General features: G+C 44.0%; 1 protein-coding gene across 1 annotated transcript in view; it reads right to left on the bottom strand.

Moving 5' to 3' along the window:
- Positions 1-24,981, bottom strand: part of LOC144752576 (opsin-VA-like) — a 400,680-nt gene that overhangs the window by 73,428 nt on the left and 302,271 nt on the right. The gene's annotated exons all lie outside the window — the stretch shown is intronic.

Raw genomic sequence — 24,981 nt, forward strand, 5'->3', positions numbered from 1 at the left:
CACTGATCCATGAGCAAATTTCAAGAGCAGGAGAGTCATCACGTTTTAGACAAATGAATCATGACTTAGAATCATCCTACATTCATGGAATACACAAACGTGGTACTGCTGCCCATGTCTTCTTTCAGATGCATTCGCCTACTTTGCTGACTTCATTTTAAACAAGCGTTGGCAAAGTCATTGAATCTCACCTTTGGAACTGTGCACAGACCTTCTACCTTCGTTTTCTTCCCACAGATGGCCACTCAGCATGCATGTGGATGGATGGCAGCTGTCTAATAATGGATTTTGGTACGTTTCTCGAAAATCATTTACAAGATGGCCACTGTGGAAGCGCATGCATCACGGTGGCCATATTCTAATGCTTTTTTAAAACAAAACATAAGAAAATCGATTACTAGATGACAGCTGTGTGTAGCTGTTTTGGAATGGATTTTCATATGTTTTTTGAAAATCTATTTAAAAATGACCACCATGCATGTACGCTCATGCCCACCAGCCATTTTAGAATGCTTTGGCGTAGGCCAATGCTTTTGATGCAATTGAACATGCATTGCCAACGATGCTGATGTCATCAACCAAATTATGGCGTGTGGAAACTGATGAAGTTAGGTGTCACTTACCTGAACTAAACAGAGACAGTAATGGGAGACTATACAGAATAGTGGATAGTTGCCACAGGGAACTACTTGAAGCCCCATGTAACTTTCCATTAAATGCTGTGGTTGTAAGGACTAACCACCCAGCCAATCGCAACCCATAATAAATACCAACAGCCAATGGCTGAAGTGGGTTGACCAAAATCCCACAGTCTGTATTGTGTGCATGCAGACTTCACTGCATTGGAGGCAATAGGTATTTGACAGACAACTACAACTGTATTTTGTAGGCGAGACCTAAAAATGACTTTCATTCACATTTAATTAGCAGCATATAAATTCATAGTAATTTATTGCGATTTTTGAAATGTCTTCTCCCCCCAATTCCTCCATCTCAGGGTGCTGTAGGGCAAGAGCACAAGTAGAAATGTTCTAAAGCCAGGGCCAGGGCCAGCAACTGCAAATCAAACATTGGGGTAGCTAGGGAATAATGGAGAACCCTTAGATGAAGGGACGAAACATGTTTAAATCAGTCTTAGATGTCTGACTGATGTGAGGGCCAGAGTTGAAGATGGGTACATGGTAACTCGCAGGTAATGGTGGAGATTTTTATGTCTGAGATGCTGCTGTCTGGCTTTAGGACAGGATGGGGGGAGATGGTTCTTTGTGATTTTACCAGAACTTTGAAAATCCGCCCTATATGTCTACATAGGTGGTATTGCAACCTCAACATGTAGAGTTGTATTTACTTTATCTGATTGATGTGGCCCACATTAGAAACTTAATTGTCTTTCAGCTCCTATCATAAAAGGAATTTACCTACAATTTCTCATTGACTACCTGATAGTGAAGTGACAATAGAGGATTCAGGCTACAGAAGCCCGATCTGTCTATTTTAAAATCAGGAAGATCTTTAATCTTTCCTGGAATCTAAATCATGTAGGCTTCTCTTTGAGATACAAAGGTGAGGAGTTTCAAAGGGGTGATCCCAGAAATGATAACATCCAGTCACGTCCCCATCCAGGCTTGTGCATAGAACAACTATCATATGATAGTGGATCACTGGAACCAAGCTGTACCTGGCTGATGACTCCATAACCAGGGTGAAACTGATCCTGGGTTGCTTTTGGTCCCATTCAGGGAAGACCTGGATTTGCAGTTCAGGCTGGACTGTTAAAATTGGAGCAGGATCAAGACTGATTTGAATATAGCTGGGTCTAAACCGAGGTGGCATGGTGTGCAAAATAACGATGGACAAGGATGTAGCCCCAAGTAATTGCTAGTGCCTGAGCTTAATTCAAGCATTTCATCCATCACTTTTTGTAGACTTCAGTTTGTCGCCCTTAGTGGTGTTGTGTAGTTCCTATAAACCTATATAGGATCTGCGCATTTAGACAACAATCACTGCGGGATTGGTGTCCAGACTGGTTTCAGACACCACCACCGAGCATGTTAGCCTGCATACCATCTAACTCATAGTGCCACTATAAACCCCTCTTACGAAGAAGTGAATAGTTCTTGGCAACTATCGAACATGACAACTCTGTCCTGTCAGGGACCGTGGAAACAGTATAGTACTTTTCTCTCAGTTACTCATGCTCACTTCATCTTGGAGAAAACACAGAATAAACGGTGGGGATGTTTTCAATAAACATTTATTGAACCAGTGTCATTCTAATGTAAAATAGGTGTGCTCAAACAACCATAAGACAGAAACAGATATAGATGATTGTAAGCACCAATAGAGTAAAAGGATGGTAGATTCCTACCATAGTGCTAAAAAAAAAAGGCAAGTAAAAAAAACTACATGACAGTAATAATGCATACTCCTGTGATGCAACCCTAACTAGATGTACTGAAGTGTACCTAGCATATATGTAGGTGTAGAGCCAAGAATTCCTCTAGGATAAAGCCAATTCCAGTACCTGAATTGAGAGACTGTGGAACCCTGTCTTGGTCTCGAGTTGGACACCCCGCAAGGGATGTCAGACCACTGCGCGTTGGAGTGCCTGCATGCAGGAACCTCAGCGGCTCGCGTCAGTGTGTCAGCATTGAAGTCCTTTTTCTCCTCTCCCTGCCTCAGCCAAGATATGGTGTTTATATACCTAAAGTGGTACCCTCAGGGGATATACCTTGCTGTGCCATTTCGGACTAGGATGACAGAAGAAATGACCCTTATACGTAGTTATTGTGCAGGATATGGTAGTCCTGCTGAGATTCCAAGAATCCTCATCCATAATGAATGAGGCTAGTTTTCGGAGAAAGCTCCATGTCATTTAGGCATTACCGTAATTAGGTAAAAGGTCAGTACTAAGAACCATTATGTAGTGTAATGGCATGGGAAATTTAGGTGAAAGGTTTATTCACTATCTGAGCCTATATCGGGGTACCTGTTTGAAACATAACAGTGGGACAGGTATACCCAGACTTGGGTCCCATGAGCAGTGTCACTAAAATCAAGCTGTACCCGTCTGATGAGCCCATAACTATTGCGAATCCGGTCCTGGGTTGCTTGTGTTCCCATTCAGGGAGGACTGGCTTGGCAGTTTGGGCTGGACTGTTTCAATTGGAGCAGGGTCAAGACTTTTTAGCATACATCTGGGTCCAAACTGAAGTGGCATTGTGTGCAAAATACCAAAGGACTGGGATGCTCCCTGAATAATTACCAGTGGCTGAAATTAATTTAAGCATTCCATCCATCACTTTTTATTATACTTCAGTTTGTCACCCTAAGTGGGATGGATATGCACAGACAAGGGTCATATGCACACTTTGCCACTGAAATCAAGCTGTGCCCAGCTGATGAGCCCATAACCGAGTCAAAACCTTTCCTGGATTGATTGTGTTCTGGTAGAGGAAGGACATTGCTTGGCAGTTCGGGTTGGACTGTTCCCACTAGAGCAGGGTAAAGACGGATTTGCATATAGTTGGGTCCATACTGAGGTGGCATAGGGTGCAAACTAACAATGGACTGGTTGTAGTGTTTTGTGCTTACTATGGATTGTTCAGGCTACGGAATCTCACTGTGTGGGAGTTCCGAGTCTGGCGTTCCAATACTGTCAGTTGACAGTTCCCCTGGTTCCTGTTTGCTGCTCTGCTCGGTGGTTCAGCCACAATTACTAAAAAAATAAAACCCTTTTGTCTTACTTGTGTTCCTGACTGGGTACTTCACTGGGATGCGGCCTGGTAATTACCAGTGGCTGAGAATATTTCAAGCATTCCATCCATCACTTTTTTGTATACTTCATGATAGTTAGATAGCAGCACATGGGTAGAGCTGTAGTTGGCAAGTTTTTTCTTAAGGGTAAACTGGGGCCAAAGTTTAGACTTTGAATAGAATTTTGGAAATCATTTGTTTGCCTATTGGCAGCTATTTCTGATTATTTAGAAGGAGATAGAATTTTGGAAATCATTTGTTTGCCTATTGGCAGCTATTTCTGATTATTTAGAAGGGGAGAGATATACTATCAGACCCTTTAACTTTCAGGGCCTTACAAGTGGCAGTATTTTGTACCACATGCAACCCCTTGGCAGCGTTTACATAATCATGTTTCACATTGATCAGTTCTCCCAAAGTCCTTGTGATAGGTCTGGTAAATGAATGAAAGGAATTGTTTATTCCATCTCAAGGTAAAGGCTGCTGGCTGTATGACTCTCTCAATACATGGTCCTGAGCTGAGCTCAGTGTCCCAAATAACTCCAGTGTTTTGCTTTGTCATCAAATAGGGGTTCACCCCAAACAACTTAGGAGGTTGCGGAATGGGCTTATTAGATAACCGAAGTAGAGACAAAGGCAACCTCTGAGGGCCACCACAGTTGACAAAAGCCTCTGTAGATTAAAATACATGTCCTTGGAGAGAATAGACTGCAACCGTTTAAGTAGTCTCCAAAACATCTGCCATTATTCATAACAGGATATGGTATAAGACATAAATCAATGTAATGAATGCAGAGGGCAAATCCAGAGTATGAATAAGGAAAGTTCCCGGCTGACTTGTCATTACCAGAATGATATCCAGAAAGGACACAAGCACCTTATCAGTACCCTGTTGGGGCTAAAAGCCTGATTCACAATAGTCCAGCATTTTACGATGTTGCAAAAACTGCCAAACGAAAAGCAATAGGAAACCAAGCGAAGACCAGCAATTGGGAATAGTTTTGAAAGGTATCAAGTTCAAGAGAGGGTTTTTATAGGAGATATATCATAGTCTTTTTTATTTGATTTCTCTACTAATTCATGGTCATAGACATGGAAAATTAACTAACTGCTAATGAAGAAAACATTTTGCCCAGGTTTACTAATGCTCTTTCCATGCTAGTACAATGCAAAGCAGTGCAATGCAGCGCAAATAGCACATACTATTGCCTGTCCAGTGTAAAAGATGTTTTGCACTTGAAAAGTGCAAGCTTCACAACCAAATAAGTGTTTTTCCTCATTCTGCACTGCTTTGTGTCAAGAGGAAATTACTGGGGTGGATCACCACAAACACCGTCGATTTTGACAAAAGAAAAAGTTACTTTCCTTCAGTAATTCCCTTTCTGGTGGATACTCTATCTAACCACAGATTCCTCACCTTGTGACTATTACCAAAGGCGTCAGGCTGGACCATAAACTAAAAATGCCTATCTGTTTTTCCTTGCCAAACAAATCGGATATTTGGATTAGATTTATAACGGAATGAATTAATTTCTGTTTGATGTAGGGGAGGGTGACAATTGAAAAAAGTATCCTTACATCTTTATTTCCAGGGATTGGGATTTTTCCATTTGGCGGAGGGATTTATGCATTGGTTCACCGGCTTTTCATTAGTATTGGTGTGTTGTATGGATGACATGTGCAAGAGTGGACAGTGCTTGTGAAATGAATGCGGCAAAGAGTGGCTGAGTGAGAATCTGGAGTGGCTGTGGGTGTCATATTTGAGTGTTGAGAATTGTATATAGCTTTTTTCTGTTTTGGTTTTGATACATGGTTCATCACACATGGTTTTGAAATATTGTTGTTAACATGTGCTTCAAATGAATTTAAAAATTAAACAAATGATTGATTTATTTCTAGATGGATGTATATGTTTAATTTATATAGCCTTGAGATAATAATTTTTTACGATTGTTACTCAGTACTGGCAATTGTTTTGTTTTGACTTTTAGAAAGTTGCCATTTATTTGTCCTAACCATTTGGTGCCTGCAGTCTGCATCCTGAGTTACATGACTGAGTGTTGTTGGTAAGTGACTTTTGTGTATTCCTCACAGACATTATCACAAAGGGGGTCTGGGTGTTGGCAGGAGGGGCGGAGCTATCACCTACTACACTTGCACACACACAAGTACTTCTCTCTAGACTTTTTGCGCCTCTGAACATCTTGGGACCAGGGCAAGGAGGAAGGAAATTCCAACACCATATGTAGAGGGAAAACCCTGGCACCAGTTATACAATTAGGACCTCACCCCACTTCTCAATACACTCCTGAACCTTTGGATGCTACAAAATAAGGACTATCCTACTGCCTGAGGCCTGTCCTGCTGTCTGATGACAATGCAAGGCACATTTAACATACCCTGACAGATATAAACAGAGAAAAGCCAGTGTAGGAAACTGTAGGAATTTCGTCCTTTTTGCCCTGATCACCCTCATTTTTTGACTGATACTGTGGTTACCTACCCTGAACGTGCCCTGAGCTCTGCTAACCAGGCCAGTGACCAGTGCTCTGTCTTTAAAATGTATATGGTAATAGGTGTAATTATAATTGGCTAAGACACCCTACTTGTAAATCCCTAGTATATGGTAGGTGTGTAGGTTTAGAGAACCCGGCGGACCTAAGACGCGTAAGCGTAGACTTCTGTGATGTCTGGTGTTATTTTAAAGCCTTGCAGGCTGGTTTTAAAATAAAACAGTGTCTAAATTGACTTTGGAATTTAGAGTTCCTGCAAAGTCCAACATTACTTTTTTTATTACATATAGGTCACCCCTAACGTCTGCCAAATGTGCCCCAAGGGCAGGGTGTGTTGTTATAAAAAGCAGGGCAATTATAAAATATGTTTTATATGCTTGGGTGGAGGAAAAACAGCCTAAGTCACTTTTCCCCATTGTAGTGCTGCTAGCTCCAGAAGCTAGCACGGGAAGGCTTTATTACACTTTAATAAAGTCTAACATTTGGTTGTAAATTGCTGGCAACATAGTTCATAGTATAAAAATAATAGTTACAATAAATCCAACAACTTGCTACGGTCAGAGTAATTATAACTATTGCTGGAAATTCGTTTTTAGAACTTACTATACTGAAGTTCCATAAAACAGCCCTACTGTAGCCTCTCCTGATTGTCCAGCCTCTGACAGCCTGAGCCAAGCTGCTCCCTGAGAATTGTCAAGAGGCCTGGGGCTGAAAAGATACAGCCATTTGGTGGGAGGAGATTTGCTTCCTGGACAAGCCACAGACAAGAAGGGGGCTGGGGAGATAAACTGGACTTCAATGGTAGAAGCCTAGATGTCACAGACCAGCCCTCCTTCCTCGATCCCCATCCAGATGGGAGCCCCCCCCCCCTAATTAGATTAGGAGAGCCGCTGGAAGGGGAATGTAGGAAAAAGTTAGCCACACATGTGGGTTGGGTTAGCCGACCAGCACTCCATGGAGAGAATTTTCTCATTTTGATTTTTATAGAACTGTGCATTCTGAATAAAAAACATACCACACTTCCCAGGAAGTGGTCATAGCAGGAAGTGTGGCAACTTGAACCCCATTGGTTAGGGTCCCCCCCTCCTGCCAGCCCAGAATGGGTAACAAATATGGGAGATCTGCAGGAGCCCCTCAGATCCCTGCCTTCAACAGCTGGAGAAGAAGGACTGCCCAGTTGGATCCTTGGACTGCACCACAGAAGGACTGCACTGAGAAGGACCTCACCTGCTGCACCCTCAAGGCTTCACACATGCAAGACTGTGCCTGTCTTAAAGGAAAAGAAGTGGACTCCCTGAACAGTAACAGGTGACAGGTAGAAAAGAGCTGGAAGAAGCCGTCTGCAACAACCACTCAAAGAACTACTCCAGCTGACCAGCTTCACCTGGATTTTCTTGGACTGACCAGGTGCATTGTGGGAGATTGAATCCCAGACCCTAAGAGCTTCTGAACCCTTGGCTCAATGCTGATGGACACTTTACGACCCTTAGGGAAACCTTTCAGAACAAGATCTGAAAGTTTGGTAACTATTTGCAAAGTTTTGGAGAAAAACTCCAGAAGGAGAAAGGCATCGATTACGAGAGTCAAGCCAGCGACATCAAACTGCGACTCGGCCTGACCGCACAGGTTTGTTCAGCTGAAAACTCTGGAGCTTCTTGCCATCAATGCCAAATATAAAGACTTCCAGGACTCACCAAGGCATCATGGAGCAGCAGGCCACCGGGTTCAATGGGAAGCCCGGATTCGAGAATCCAAGGGCTCGATATTGAGAGTAAAATCTCAAAAAACGTGACTAAGTGTCGCTTAATCTATCTGATCCACGCTCCATCACGGTCAGCCTGAAACTTTGCCTTTGTCCTGGTCCAGCATGCCCGGATAGCTGCGAGTGGTGCTTTATGATTTTTGGTGCTAGCAACCATATTTTATTATTTCATCTTTAAAAATTCACATCTCCGGTTTCTTCTATTGAATTTTTGTCCTCTTGGTGTCATTTGAAAGATCAAGATATTCTCTATTCTTTTAAATTGGTGTTGGAGTTTTATTTTGTTGTGTTTTTTACTTACTGTTTTGGTGATATTAAATGCTTTACACATCTGTCTCCTAAGTTAAGCCTGACTGCTCATCTGCCAAGCTACAAGAGGTTGAGCAAGGAATAATTTATTGAGACTTGACTGGGCCTTATTAGTGAATGTGGTAGTATTACTAGCTGTAGGTACCTACCTGAACCTGCTAATAACCCACCTTCCTACAGCCATGCATTCTTGTGGACCGTGGGTGCATTGTCTCGGTTTCTACTATCAACAGCGTGATATAAAAGAGGTTCAAGCAGTAAAAAGGAACATAGCACCTCCAAGCACCATCTAAGGCACACCAACATGTACTCACACAAACAACAATGTGGAGGGCTGCTTCAAAGGCCGACAGAGCATTCTAGCTCTTCAGCCCATGTCCTGCCCGTGTGCATGGACAGCACAGACAGCCATAGGCAATCTGCCGTCTCTGTGGGGAAGGAGAGGAGGACATAGTCCACATCATAACCAAATGCCGGAAACTGATGCAGGAGCACTGGTCACTACTTACTCCAATCTTTAACAAGAAACAAATCCGGCCCTGTAGAAAACGGGTGCTCGCAAGTTTCTCTGGTGAAGATATTCAACTAAGCTGCAGTCTGGTAAAAGGTTTAACTGCTGCTGATCTCAGACTAAAAAGGATACCACCAGATCATCTGAGAAATAGCACTGGAGCCGGCCCGCTAACTCATCACGTAAAAGCCTTTAACAGCGCTTTGTACATCGAGCACTAAGCATTCTTGCGGGAAACATCCTTTAAAATGCAACTTTTACCACGCAGTGCCTTTATGACGCAACTTTTACAACGCAAACCATTACAACTCATTGCGCTGGGGGGCGCTCTAGGATAGGGAATAGGTTTAATTTACTGTCCAACACCTTCCCTAGTGTCCACGGGGACTGGAGTTGGAATAGTAAATTAAACTATTCACTATCCACGCCCCAAAGCACTATGCGTTGTAATGGTATGCGTTGTAAAAAACGCGTTGTAAAAGCATGCGATGTAAAAGCATGCGTTGTAATGTCGTACAATTTCTGCAAACAAAAAATGAAGAAACTGGACTATGGGTCACCATGGCCAGGGGAGTGGATCTCTTCTGAAATTTTAAGTGTGTTTTTAACTGTGGCTATCAGCGTTTTAAATTGATGTTTTACAGTTTTATAAGAGACGGACAACTTTTGTAAAGGTTTTAATTAACTGTACAATACACACATTACTTACTTACTAAAAAAAGACCCACATATTAGGATTCAGCCCTAGCAGAAAGTGAGTACAGAGAGTACATTTTAAGATGAACTGCCTGGACATAAGAACTGTAGCAGCAGCAGGAATATGAGATGTAGCAGGTACATGAGACATAGGAGTAGCCGTCACAAAAAGTCTATAGGTGTAGCCTGCTCATGAAATCTATATAAGTGCACAGCCATAAAGACGATCCTTGCATAATGTATTTGTAGTCTGCCCCTGTACAAATGTATCAGCAATCTGGGCTGGAGGGCTGTATGAGCACAGTACATGCAGACAGAGGTAAAGTTATGTGTGCACGCTCACAATGAAGTAACAATCTGTGCATATACAAACTGTTCAAAAAATCAGAGGAGGAACGGATCACTTGTCCTGGGTCACCAGGGTTTTTTTGTTCTTTCGTTTCACGGTACCGATAAAAAACCCTCAATCACGTGCCAAGGCTCGGGTGGTGGTATATCTTGATTCTCCGCCTTTATAGGTACGTGGCAGCATCATCATTGGGTTAGTGGTTATGCTTCCTCCACCCGGAGGTAAACCACTGGTAGAACCAGTAGTGATCAGTGATCAAAATAGCAGTGAGTTATAAGTGAGTGAATTTTTTTTTAAAAACATGAGTATCCAGAAAAAGAGAAATGTATTGGGTCTGGGTTCAGGCTGTTTTAAAATCTTAGGTGTGCATTGGAAGGGGAGTTAGGGGTCTTCCGCACTGATATTACAGCCTTATTCATCAACGGGCCGTTTTGCGAGCCCCTAATAGCGAATCATAGCGAATCGCTATTAAGGACTCGCAAAACGGTATTCATGTAGGAATTGCTAAATAAATAGCGATTCCTACACATTCCTTATTTGCGAGTAGCAAATTGCTAATCGCAAATAAGGAATAACTCCCCATTCACTCCTATGGGCCAAAAGGCCCATAGGAATGAATGGGGAGTATTCCTTATTTGCGATTAGCAATTAGCTAATCGCAAATAAGATAGCGATTTAAAGGGTGCCAGGGGTGTCCAAAGGACACCCTGCAGCACCCCTTAAATGCAAATTGAAACAGGTGTTGCGCACACACATGTCCAAAGGACATGTGTGTGTGCAACATGCAACTTAGAAAAATGCTTTTAAAAGCATTTTTCTAAGTTTTTGCTATTTACCCAGAGGTCTGACCTCTCGGTAAATAGCGGCCCAAAATTGCATTTTCGCAATTTTCAAATGCTTCATGAATTGCATTTAAGGAATCTCAAATAGAGATTCCTTAAATGTAATTCCTCGCAATTTAGCGATTTAGCAATTACCGATTTTTGCATTTGGGATGATGAATCCCAAATGCAAAAATTGCGCTCGCAAAGGGCCAGATTCGCAGAATCTGGCCCTTTGCGAGCGCAATTTGGCTTGATGAATCAGGCTGTATGTCCATTAAAAAGGTTGACATGTTTCAGCATTTGGATGCCCAGGAGGGGTCAATTAGGCTTTCATCAGGACCAAAATTAGTGAGTAAATGTGATAATGACCTTAATATTCAGGTTTCCGTTAGTCTAGGTATATTATCCTGACTGTGGTAAGGTCTATTAGTACCTGCAAAAAAAAAGGGGGGGTGGGAAGGAAGACAAGACGTACAAACATATACAAAATGTGTCAGAATGCTGTACATTTAACAAAATAATGCATTTGTACCAATTTTTGGCAAGCTCTATCTGAAGAAAGAAACAAAAAAATGGCACTTCTCTACATACTTAACATGACAAAATTCCCGCTCATTCGTAATGGCAAACATTCTCTCATTGTTCGGATTGTGATACTCAATTCTATGTATCCGGTGCACTGTATGTTATAGATATATTGGTGTGCTGGTGCTGGCTAATGCACGTGCGGTCCATTGGTAAGGTGTTCTCTACTAATTGTACTCTCGGTATTTTGTTCTATTATCATTCATTAAATGCGTGGAGCATTATACTGCCGCAACGCGATGGTGTAAATTGCATAATGTGTTTTCGTTTTTAGGGAGAGGCCGTCCGAGCCAGAGAACCAGGCGAAAAGGAGTGACCTGGACAGATCAAGAACGACAAGTTCACACAAGAAGCATGACGGGAACCAAACCAGGAACGAGTGCCACAGCCTCATCGTCAACCTAACAGTTCAAATCATAACAATGGAACAAACCAAGATCTTGAACAAAGGGTTGGGCTTTGTCCCCACCCCCCCATTAGACACCTTCAAATTACAATGTGAGATGGCTGAATTTTGCTGTAAATTGAAACTCAAAGCCTTCTTCCATGACCAAGAAGACTACATGACTGATGGAGACACTACATTATGCCGAAAATCAAAATTCTGCCCGATGAACCATCAAATTCTTATCGAAATATTGACTTTCAAACAGGCAGTAATGAAAGAAATAGATGATCTGAAAAAGCAGACTACCCAACTGTTCAAAAACATTTCAAATGCAGAACAACGAGCACTAAATGAACTATGTGATAATACTAACTTTGTGATCAAACCCGCGGACAATGGCGGAGTAATTGTACTTCTGACTAAAGAGGGCTATGATCTACAGTGCCTAACACTATTATCAGATCAGAAATTCTACAAGAGAATCTCAATTGACCCTACAGAACATCTACAACGAAATATTGGATTGATGGTGGAAGAAGCGGAAGTGAATGACCGGGTTTCCAAAAATGAGGCAGAGTTCCTACAAGCAACATCACCAAGGATCTCATATTTATACTCACTCCCTAAAACACACACAAATCGAACACCACCCCCAGGCAGACCCATCGTCAGTGGGATAGGTTCTGTACTCGAAACATTGTCCCAATTTGCCGACCAATACCTGAAACCTTTGGTCCAGAATACCCCAACCTACCTAAAGGATACAAGAGATTTATTAAATCTCTTGGCTGACAAAACATTTTCAGAAGAGAACATGCTACTCGTAGGACTTGACGTGGAGAGTCTCTATACGAGTCTTCCCCAACAGAAGACTCTTGACACCTTGAATGCGGTCTTTATCATCACATTATGTAGGTTGATATTACGTTCTATTTCATGCACACTGTGCATAGAGGAATTACAAGCACAGAGGTGTTCTTCAAATTATCAGTAGAGGACTAATTGGTGTTTTTTCAGGAATTGAATATATATCACTTTCTGAGAGTACTCATTGGGCTATTCCCGAAAGTCAATAAGTTTTGTTTCCTTTGATGTTCAACAAACAGGCAATCTTGATTAAATGTATATCATTTGTGGAATCTTCAGTGATTCAGACCACATTCATTTGTTCGTAGGCGATGCACCCATCTTTGTTCTTTTTCGAAAAGTACTCTTTCTGCATTGTGTGTTTTTGTGGATAGGGTTTCTAGAACTACCCATTTCAGGTAATTTATTGTATGTTTAGCCCCTATGACTACTCATTTTTGTTGTCATTCTTTGGCATTTCACCTTACTCCTGTGTTCACCTATCAGTTGTTTGACCTTACAGCAGGTCATCCCAATCTAGCGTAAACTACATGGGCAGGTGATCATATAGATGACGAGAGTGATGTTGCAGTTGTATGGTACCTGATTGTCCACTTGAGATCTGGTAGGAGTTGAAGTCTTTTTGTTATACTGGTTAGATTGCATGCAGAGCATGAGCCACAGGGATAGTGGGCCACCACGGGGGGATTGTCCCAAAGTTGTGGTCTTAGTTCACCTCGTTTTTGTGGTGGTGGCCGAGTATAAACCAGGAAGTCTCTAAGGTTTCTAGTCCTCTTGTTCGCAAATCTTGGTTTCGGCCAGGTTAATCCTCCTGATGTAATGATTTGCCAGTTTTTTTTGAGAATTTTCTTTATTTTGTTGGAGGCCACTTTGTAAGTTGTAACACAGGTAGTTAAGTCCTTTTCCGTTACTCTCGGGGTGGTGTCCAACAAGCTCTCTCATGGTTGGTTTATGGCTCTTTTTTGCATTTTTTGATGGTCTGGTCTGTAGTGAGCACGGGACCCACGTCTGGGCATATCCTTCTCACTAAGCCACTGTAGTCAAGCTATCCTGGCTGAAGACGGCTGATAGCCAGAAGCCGGTCCTAGGATGCTTGATTACGGTCCAGGGAAGACATGGCTTGGCAGTTCGGGTTGGACTGTTCCCATGAGGCACAGGGTCAAGGCTGATTTGCATATGGCCATGTCTGAACTGGGGTGGCTTGGTTAGCAAAATAACGATAGATTAAACCCAGATCTGTGACTGGGGGTGAATGTTTTGCCATTATGCAACATCCCGTCCTTCATCTTGAGTATTCTACTTTTAGAAAGTTGCCATTTTTTTGCCTTAGCCATATTAATGTCTACAGCCTGTCTCTGCAATAACAAAATGATGCTATGGGACCAATATGTATAAGCACTTTTCACAAATAGGTCTATCAATTACCCATTTGGACTTACATAATTTTTCAAAAAATAAATCAACTCAGTTATATATTTCATTTATATCCTGAAACCTAAAGAAACCAATCCAAAGATAATATATATTCTTTGTATATTGCGTTTTATTCACTCATATCTTTTTTTGTATATTTATTCTTTTACTTTCCACATTTCCTTTTTTCAAACAGACAAACAATTCTTTTGGGTTCTCAAAATCTAAAAAAGCAATATATACAAAATTATCACACAATATATATGAATCTCAAAATGAAAAAGTGAAAAATTTGCTACATTATTTACATAACATTTCAAAAATAGCCCCTATTCTTTAGACGGATACTCTATACCTTGTTATCTAAAGTGTATTCCGTAACTTTACTGGTACACCCTACTTTCGCAGTTTCCTTCAAATAGATTATTTTGTCCCTTCTATTTTAAACTGCTCTTTTCTTAATTATCACCAAATTTAAATTCATTGGGTGTCCGTTTCCGAGGTTGTCGACGCGTTTCAGCCCCCTTTAAATTCTGGGCCTCATCAGGACTTGGGCTTGGGCATACATTCAAAATTATGTTGCACCATTACTTGGCAAAAACTTTCAACTAGGATTTCGGGAGTCGTGACTTGTAGGGTATATATACTTTCTGGATATACACCTGTCCACTTCTCTTCTATATAAATAGAGGATTCATTTTTATATCTTCAAAGTGATTAACGCCAAATATGCTGCCTCGTTCACTTAGACACAATTCGAGTGGCGACAGTCCTACCACGGATCTAAACCTAAAAATCCAATTGTGGCGCCATAGTACTCTCGTCTTCTTGTCTCCGTAGATCACCTCCCTCCTCTCCTACAGCCTGTCTCTGGTCACATGTCTGGTAGATAGTTGGGCTTCGTGTATTCCTCCTAGTGAGCCACACAAAATGGGAGCTTAGGTGAGACTCAATGGGCCATCACTGGTAGGATGGGAGTGCAGAGCTGGGCACAGCCCTACTTACACTTGAATAAGGCGGTTTCCTGCCTCCACACACAGGGTTAAATACTCTCTGCTGCTAATCTAGAGCCAGGGCAGGAGAGACAGGAAACTTGTGGACTTAAAAAAAATCTTCTAGAAGCTTCTCCCATTTCAAAGGAGGTACCTCGTATTAATATTGGACCACAGACACTAGGGATCCCATTAGGATGTCGCCCTACATCCTTCCCTGCATTCCCCCCCGCCATATTACGATGGCGGAGGGGACCGCAGCGGTGGGAAACACCGCCCGCCTGTTTTCCGCCCCGGTCGCCTTGCGGCCGGGGCGGAAAAGGGATAACATGGTGGCGGTGTCTATCAGACACCGCCAGCCATATTAGAATAGGCATTTTTCAATGCCTTTCCGTGGCGGCAATGCCCACCAGAGCACCGCCCACCACAAAACTGAAAATACAGGATGTGCCCGCCACTGTGGCGGGCACATCCTAATGGCACCCCCGGGACCCCCGCCCTTAAGGCGCGCGGTCCCGTTTTCCGATAGGGTGCCCGCCCGCCATCCTAATGTGCCCCTAACTCTTCAGTACACATCTCAACCTATGGAGACTCTGCCAGGAAGATGGACTGCTGTGCTGCTGAAATGACTGCAGCTCTTCTGGACTGCTTCCCTGTGAATTTGAATTTTAATTTTGAATTTTAATAAATTTATAGAGCGCACTGTTACCGGGGCGGTTTCCTGGCGCTGTGAACTACTGACTTTCTACCCTTCTGCTCTCCTGCCTGGGTCAGAGGAATTGGACCTGCAGCTGAACCCAGGGCTCCCAGAGTGACTCCCTGTTCAGAGGTACCGGGACACAAAAGGTTCCAAACCACCTGAACCGGCTCCTGGATCCAGCTGAAGATTTCCCCTGCCTTCTAAGAGGTGCTCCTCAGGCCCTGGACCTTGGTGAGCCCTCAGTGGAGCGAGATTGAAGCTTTTGGGGACATTGTGACTGCGAACAGGCCAGTTGGTGGCAAAACCTTGTTTCTTGCACTACCCGCCAATGTAAAGTTCTGTCAACCCGACCCTTTGCTCTACAGCATCTACCGATCCCAGGGGCTACACCGTGAAGCACTGGCCCCGCTGTTCAAAATGATAACAGGATCTTCGCACTGCAGCCACGACTGTCCGCAACACCATGCCTGCTCTTCGCACTAAATTGACGACGATCCATGATGCTTCCCTCCACCTCACAGCCCCATCCACTGCGATCGGGACTCTTTGCTATGGACTGAGAAAGTAACTTTCCTTCAGGACTAACCTGGTCCCTGTATCCAACCAATGCTCCATTGCGGTCTGCCTGAACTTGGGATTTTCTCCTGATCTCACCCAACCAGTTAGCCACAAGTAGCACTTTGGACTCTGGTTCTACTGATTTAGTTTCTGTCATTTTGGTCTTCATTTATTTATTACATTTTGCTCTATTTTCCTAAATTGGGGTGGGATTTTTCTTGTGTTGCATTTTCACTTTATGAGTGTTTGAAATGTTGCATAAATACCTTACACATTACCTCTAAGTTCAGCCTGACTGCCCTCTGCCAAGTTACCAGAGCATAATTTGGGGTTTGCTTGTGAATCACTCTGACAAGGATTGTGGCGGCTTCTTGAGTAGGTTTTCAACCCCTCAATCAGTAACCCATTTTCTCACAAGAATCAATAGAAATGAATATGCAAAGGATATGTAACTTAAATACACCATTAGCTGAGATGGACTTGGGGTAGGTGTGTTTTCATCTGTTTCCACATAGTCAGAAGGCCTGGTTTTGTCCTTAGTAATATACCCAGGAGGGAGTTTCATGAAATTGGTTGCATTTGTAAGTTCGGAATTATTGTCCATAGAATTAAGTATTGGGTATTTTGGAATGGATACCGGTTCCTAATATCAGTGGTTCAACTGGTGTAGCGGAACCAGGGACCTGGGGTGAAAGGGGCTCCAGCAAGCCCTGAACCAGCTGTAATTTATTTAATGGGCTGCCCCAACCCCTCAGAATGCATTTTAAGCTGAGCCCCCTTTTCTGACTGCTCAAGATTCTGACAGGCTTATAATGCACTGGGACTGAAGTGAGAGAAGCAATGTTATCCTTATCCTTAGGCAAGGCCCCAGGAGCCAATGGGGTGCAGTGTGGTCTGCTGAAGTCCTTAGTGGACTTTTGGGCACCTTTTAGCACCTTCATATTACTACAACTATTCATGGATTTTTACCAGAGGTCTGATGACACTCTGCAATAGTGCTGGTGTTCTAAATAGGAGAGAGAGCTGACCCTCCCTGCTACAGACCTACTTCATTAGTGGATGTAGAGGTTAAAATTTTAGGACGGGTTATCCTGGGGAGATTGACCAGCTAGGCCCTTGAGCATAATATCTTGTCTGATCTACAATATGGGTTCAGGCTGAATAGGGGAATGGAGGAGCAGAATCTAATCTCCACATATAAAAAGGCTTATAGAGGGTCGGTGCACTTGGCTTCATGAACCTCAGCTCATCTTTTGATAAGGATAAGAGAGATAAGATCTGGGCAGAGCTGGGGTTCATGGGGGTTGAATTGGTTCTTATCACCTTTTTGTAGTGGCGTAGCTAGGGATGTGTCCTTGCTCCTTTTATATGTATTTTGTACATTAATCGGCTGAAGGGGGTGTTATCTGGCGGTGGGTTCAATGTCCCTAGAGCAGGTGGAAGCGCAAATACTGCTTTTTTATAGCCAACAATACCGTGTTGATTGCCAAAACAGCCAGAAGCCTTTAGCTGCTGTTAGATCAATTTATTGTTTTTATGGATAGTTTGAATCTGTCCACTAATTTGAAAAAATCCCTTTTTATAGTGGTTGGCCCCAGTAACACCAAAGCGTTCAGTTTTTCAGTCCAGGGACAGAGACTAACTTTTCATACCTAGGAATGTTATTAAATTCTGGTATTAGTTGGTAACCGCTGATTAAGAGAAATGCAGAGACTTTAAAGAGGGTCATCTCTGGTTTACATTATTTTTCTAATTGTCTAGGACATAAGCCTCCATAACAATTAAGAGATGTTTATTAAGCCAAATGTTTTCCAATGGCTACTTTAGTATGTGAGGTCTGGGGATAGGCCTCTCTCGACCAAATACAATCAACAGAAATCCTTTTCATGAGTGGCCTTTTGGGTGTGGGGCACAGCATCCCAGACAAGATTGTACATGAAGATTTGGGCACGAGTTTTAGCACAGATTCTATTCACCTACACCCTTTGTTATTTTGATTTACTGTCAGGTATAGGAAGGAGTTAAAATTCACTAGGCTAATCCTTTGGGACTACCTGACCTTGGTACCATGGCTGCATTACATAGAAACTAACTTTAAAGCTGTAGGGGGACCTGAGCTATTTTCTGACCTGTAGGGTATTGGTAAAAAATACTGGCTTGGCTTAAGCAGACCTTCTTTCTCAGGGTGGCAGCAGAACGGGAGGCTTCTGCCCTAACAAAGCAGTCAGTGCGCCAGTATAACATGGTAAAGTCAGTCAGTGGGATGGAGCATAACCTCCTTTTGGAAATGTCTATCCACCTTCCTCATTTATTGACTTATTTTATACTCAGCATTTTTCACCAGTTACTGTTTAACCCTACACCAGTCTCAACCTGGGACATAGGTTGCCTTCCCTCGTCCTGAAGAAGACCCGCATGCGGAAGCATCAAATCGACCATTCGCCTAAGCCGGGTCAAAACGTCAATGCCCTCTCCCCTACATAGGCCCTGTTCCAATTCTTTCCCCTCCTAACTGGATTGTGCAATCACGCACCCATATGAAGGACATAAACTACTGTATAAAAACTTTGGACAGGTTCTCAAAAGACTGGTTCTCGTTCAGACCAGTGTTCTACTGTAATCAGAAAATCTATATTCCAAACCCTCCTGATTTCCTCACTTCTTCTACTAGCACGCCTCTTCTATCGCTTGCGCAACCTCTGTCTCTACTTAATTGCATTGGATAATATGATCACCAATTGTCTGTTGGCTGTAAATGCAGATTATACAGCCTGATTCATGAAGTAAAATTGCGCCCGCAATCGCTGCGAAAATGCAATTGCGGGCGCAATTTACGTAATTGGCATTCAACAACAAAATAGCGAATTCGCTAACACATAATAGCGAATTCGCAATAAAATTCGCAGATTCCCGGTAGGCGAGCATTAGTGAATCGGAAAATGCGACAAACCACGGATTCTGCGAAATAAATAGCGAAATCGCAATATAATCTCAATCGGCATTCATGAAAAATCGCTAATAGCGAAAAACCCAAAAATCGCTGTTTGCGCGGCGCAAATTAAGGACAACTCAAAGCAGGTGGTAACCATAAAAGCCATGAACTAATTACATTTGAAAAACCGTTGGCCAATCACCAACAGGTTCAGGCCTGACCAATCACACATAAGGACATTCAGCAGCAGCATTAGGAGTTCCACAATGCCAGGAATGTACATGGTGGTGAGGCGTCGAAGGCTACAGCGAGCAGCACGGAGGAGACGCAGGATCCAGGACAGGATTTTCCGCCAGCGGGTCACCTTGCTGGGCCAAACCAGAGAGCAGATATTTGCAAAATACAGGCTGAATGGGGAAATGATAATCCAGCTAATACATGACCTTGACCCCCTGATGCAGCACCCAACAAGGCGAACCAATGCGGTGCCTACACATGTGCAGGTATTGTGTAGCCTGCACCTCCTGGCCTCCGGGAGTTTCCAGGGGATCATAGCGGCTGCTGGGGGGATATCCCAGCCCACCATGTCACGCTGCCTCCACACTTTCGTTGACGCCATGCTCACCCAGCTACACCGTCACATCACATTTCCCACGAGCCAACAGGAATTGGACTTGACAAAGCTACAATTCTACAATGTAGCCCATTTTCCCCATGTACTCGGATGCATAGACTGTACCCACGTCGCCATCTGCCCACCAGCTGCCACGGAGTATATGTTCCGCAATAGAAAGTCCTACCACTCCCTCAACATACAGATGGTCTGCAATGCTAAGACCTACATCACTGACATTGTCGCCCCGTACCCAGGGAGTACCCATGACTCCTTTATATTCCGGCACAGCGGCCTCCACACACGACTGCTCAGGGGAGAGTTTGGGGAAGGACACCTACTTGGTAAGTACACTTTGTCGACAATGTCACATTGCTATGAAGTAACTGCGCAGCACAGGCAATCACCATCTGCTCCTCTCATTCAGGTGACAGTGGCTACGCCCTACGTGAATACCTCCTGACCCCTTACCTCAACCCTGCCACACCCCAGCAACGGCGCTACAATGTTGCACACATACGGACAAGGAATTGCATCGAAAGGACATTTGGCCTGCTCAAGAGCAGGTTCCGCATACTGCACAAGACAGGTGGGGCCATGTATTACAGTCCTGCAGTGTGCTGCCGCATTGTGGCTGTCTGTGCAATACTACATAACATTGCAACCAAGCGCCGGATACCTGTCGACATCTCTGGCAGTGAATCTGAAGGGGACCGGCCACCTGCACATGCGCACCATGCACGCGGGGAGAACCCAGCTGAAGGCCACAGACGTCGCAACCACATCACAGTGAACAGTTTCTAGGCCACCCTCTTCCCTCACCCCACAAATCACAATTGCATGCAAAATGTAATGATGACACAACGCTGTGTGCTGCAAAATAAATATATTTGTTTCATTCACAAAAAATGTCACCAGTACAACTATTTTCTACTAACAGTATTACTTCATACTGCAGTGTCAAAGGACAGGCTTATAGTCAGCCTGTGCCTGTAATTGTCTAAATGAGTCAATTGCGCCTCACGCGCGTTCCGCCCAAGCGCCTCTGAGGCTCATCCTCTTCCGGGGCACCTGTACCTGGCGTTGCCCTGGTGCTGCGCCTGAGTAGCGGGACTAGTGTGGCAGAGTGGCTGCTGATGCTGGATGCCCCCTCACTGCCATCATCACCCCCAACAGTGGCAGGTAGAGCAGGAGGGTGTAGTGCCGTAACCGCCGTGGTGAGGTGCTCCAGGACCCTGGTCATGTCCTCACAGCACTGTACGAGTTGGTGCTGCTGTACTAGTGACCGCCGCGACAACTGTGAAGTGGCATTCGCTGCCACATAATTGGACCTGCTGTAGGAGGCCAGCCGGCTCATGAGCTGGTGGTGGCGCCGGCGTGCTGCACTGCGCTGCTTAGTCATCGCAGCGGTGTTGGCCTCCATGGCTGCAGTCATGCGGGCCATTCCCTCCCCCACACCTGCCATGGCTGCAGTCATGTTGTCCATGCGGTCCCCCATACCTGCCATGGCCGCCGTCATGCGGTCCATGCGGTCTCCCACTCCGGCCACATTGCGCCCAATCTTGTGGAGCTGGAGCTGAATGGCACCTTGCTGCCGTGCCTGGTGCTGATGTATTCTCAACATGCGTCTTTCGACGCTCATACAAGCAGGACTCTGTCCATTGCCCCTCCTGCTGATTGCAGCAGTGGTGTGCTGGCGAGACCTCCCACGCCTGCTCAGCTGGCCTGTCACTGTGGCTGGCCGCTGTGTTGGCGCTGTCGCAGGCCCAGATGTTGTAGCACCAGCTGCTGGTGGTGTCACAGCAGGCGTTGCTGGTGCGGCAGGGACTGGAGGCACAATAGTGGCGGGCCTGGCTGTGGCTGTCGGTGGTCCGCCAGATGCAGGGGGCACAATGGTGGCGGGCCTGGCTGTGGCTGTCGGTGGTCCGCCAGATGCAGGGGGCACAATGGTGGGGGGCCTGGCTGCTGGTGTTGTAGCAGCGGCAGGGGCTGGTGCCTGGGTTTGTGGTGGAAAATCCTCCTCCTGGGCCTCCTCATCTATTTGCAGCCTTTCACTGTCGCTGCTTTCAGCGCCACCTGTGAGGGTAAGTGGACAATCATTAGTTGCATGTGTCTGTAGGACGTGCAGTTGTTACATGCATGCTGGGTGACATTCCCTGAATGGCTGTGGATTTGCGTACTTTGGAACCTGTCTGGCTGCATTGTGGTACTACTACATTGTGGCCACACTACATCTCCCACAATGCTTCAGGGCATTCCCAGATGTGCAACAATGGCATGACTAAGGGACATTATGGGAGCCTATTTGGTCAGGGACAGTCATAGGGGACAGGGTCGCAGTCGCATGCCACTTACCTTGGGTGTCTTGGGTGGGGTGGGAGGAGTCCAGACGTGTGACACCAATGCACGCCTCCCTCTCAAGGGTGTTCTCCACCTGGTCCTCCAAGGGTGTGTTAGGAGGGACTGTAGGTCCGCCACCTCCAGTGCCCGATGACTCTCCAAGGCGCTCCGCCACCCTCTCCTTGGCACGACCTCGGAGGTCATACCATCTTTTCTTCAGCTCCTCAAGTGACCTATCGGCCACACCCACGGAGTTCAGAGTGGAGGCTATTCCCTGCCAGATCCTCCTTTTTTCTTGCTCCGGGACCTTCCTGGAGTCTTTGCCAAAGAGTTTTTCGTGGTTGGCCACCACCCCTTCAATCAAATGTTCGAGCTCCTGCTCAGAAAATTTGAGCTTCCTCTTCCGCCCTGTGTTGTTGCTGGGGCCAGGAACAGGTTCCTCTGACATGGCAGCAGAATAGTTGCAGTTTACAAATCACCAGAATAGCAGCAGCTCTCCCACTTGCTCCCTCCAGGTCTGCCTCACTGTGGTGAATGGGGGTGGGAACTGCCTGCTTCCTGGTTGTGATGTCATCACTGTGCTCGAAATGCGACTTCCCGTTTTCCCGATCTCGCGAGTTTGCGAATCGCAATCCCGACGCGGGTAGCCGGAAATAGCGATTATTCTGCGATTATCGTTAATCGCAAACGGAATTTGCGCCCGCGTGCGAATCGCTTTTTTTATCGGTAATCTTCATGAATTCAGATTTGCGATGTCTCAATAGCGATTCGCAATTTATCGCTATTTGAGAATCGCAAATCTCGTTTTTCATGAATCAGGCTGATAGAAACTAAAAAAAGCAAATTCATGCTAAATTTGCATGGGTGTCTTGTTGTAAAACTTTTTTGAGGATGAATTAATTCTGTGTTTCCAGGGTGTGTCTTCAGTTATGTTTTGTATCAATTACCTGTGTCTGTCCCTTTGGCAACACACAACCCATTATAACCTTTGTTTGAATTGAATACTTGTGTCTGACCTTTTGGCAGCACACCAACGATTGAATTCTTTAATAAGGTATTTTGGAAAGTCAGTCAAGAACCATCTCTCCATAATATATTGTACCCAGGTTCTGTGACACCTATTGGGTTACACCATTACTTCATAATGGTCAATGGATTTGAGGCATTCTAGACCTGTATTTTTATACCTCTAATTCAATTAATGTTTTTATATTTGATGATGTGTTTTTTAGCAGTGCCTTTCAGATATTTCTGCTTTGATGTTAGATGAAATGTGGTTGATCTGTATACTTCTATTATTTTTGTTTTACAAATCGCACAAAGTAATATGATGATTATGATACTATATTATACTACCTTCCTAGGGACTGGCTCTTTGTTGACACTATTTCAAGGGCCATGGGGAAGATTATCACTGAGGGTGAGCCAGCATTAGGGGCTGCTAACAAATCCAGAATTGAGTTACAGCGGAACAGCAGCCAATCACTTCTAGTAATCAGAGAGGGCTCATTAAGAGAAAGATGCTTAAGGAGACAGAAAAGGAGAAGAATGAAGCAAGGCAATGGAGGCAAAGAAAAGGAGGTTGGGAGGAAGGCAATAGAAACAAAAGAATCAGATGGAAGCCAGATTTTTGGGGGAGTGACAAAATGATCTTCATAGTTGGGAGCAAAATGGTCAAAAGGAAGAATATTTTTCAGATCAATTGCCATAAACTTCTTACTGGCACTTTGCCAACCAAGTGTATAGCAAATTCCAACTGGAAGTGATCAGTCATGCTGAAGATAGCCAACAAGTTGACTGTTCATAAATTGACTGACATCACTGAAATTGGTAGGTTTAACCAAGCAAAATTGGTGTTAATCTGTTGTTCACATGTGAGGGTGAAGTAAATATAATAGCAGATTAGAGTTCAAGACATTTATTGAATTCAAGCAGGTGAAATCTGTGTCCTTGGGTGCTTCCAAACCTTGTAATTGTTTTATCATTTATAATTTCCTATGTGCTTTTCCACTGAGGTTTCTTGGTACTGTAGCGAGACATAACACGTAAAGATATAAATGAATCCTGAATGAGATAAATAAAGTCCTTAGAGTTTTGATATAAAAAAGGCAAAGAGGGAGTTTAACACAGAGAGACTGTTGATGTGTTCCTTTACTCTGCAACATCTACTGAGAATGCTCTGTCACCAAACCTTACTTCCCAGGTGTGGCTGATATCTAACAGAAACTGGCTGGTAGATCATAGGCTGTGGTATGATCAATGAATTTGGCGGTCACAAAGTGGTGGTATTAACTTGAATAACCGGAAGAATGATTACAGAAGCTTTGAAAATAACTCCAGTTTTGAACAATAGATGTAGATCATCCAGTACAGATGTTACTACTAGTGCAGTGGTGTTCCCTGGTCTAAAGCCAGCTTAGGAGGAATGAAGAAGATGATTTGTCTTTATGAAAGATTGAAACTCGTTATAGACCAACTTTTTCAGGACTTTTGCAAGGAGTGATAATAGTGATATTGGCTGGTAGTTACTGGGGTCTGATGAAGAGAGGGTGGTTTTATGTATAGTGGAGAACTGGCTTAACCATGGTGGATTTCCGTTTTTCTGGCACTGGACCACGCCTGAGAGAAAGACTGAATGGAGTAGTTATTGTGTATGCAAGCTTGTACGCACAAAGATTTCATGACTCCCTGCTGACGCAGAAAGACTAATAGTTTCAGTATGGAAATTTCTTTGAAAGAAAAAATATTTTGTACATTGGAAAGGCAAGGTATAGCTGTGTTCATTAAATCTATTTGGAGAACTATGTCCAGTCTTATTACTGCCCTGATATTGTCTATTATGGTAAAAAAAAAGGAAAACTCAAAAAAGTGTG

This window comes from Lissotriton helveticus, chromosome 5_1, assembly GCF_964261635.1.
Source record: "Lissotriton helveticus chromosome 5_1, aLisHel1.1, whole genome shotgun sequence".
Taxonomy (NCBI): Eukaryota; Metazoa; Chordata; class Amphibia; order Caudata; family Salamandridae; genus Lissotriton; species Lissotriton helveticus.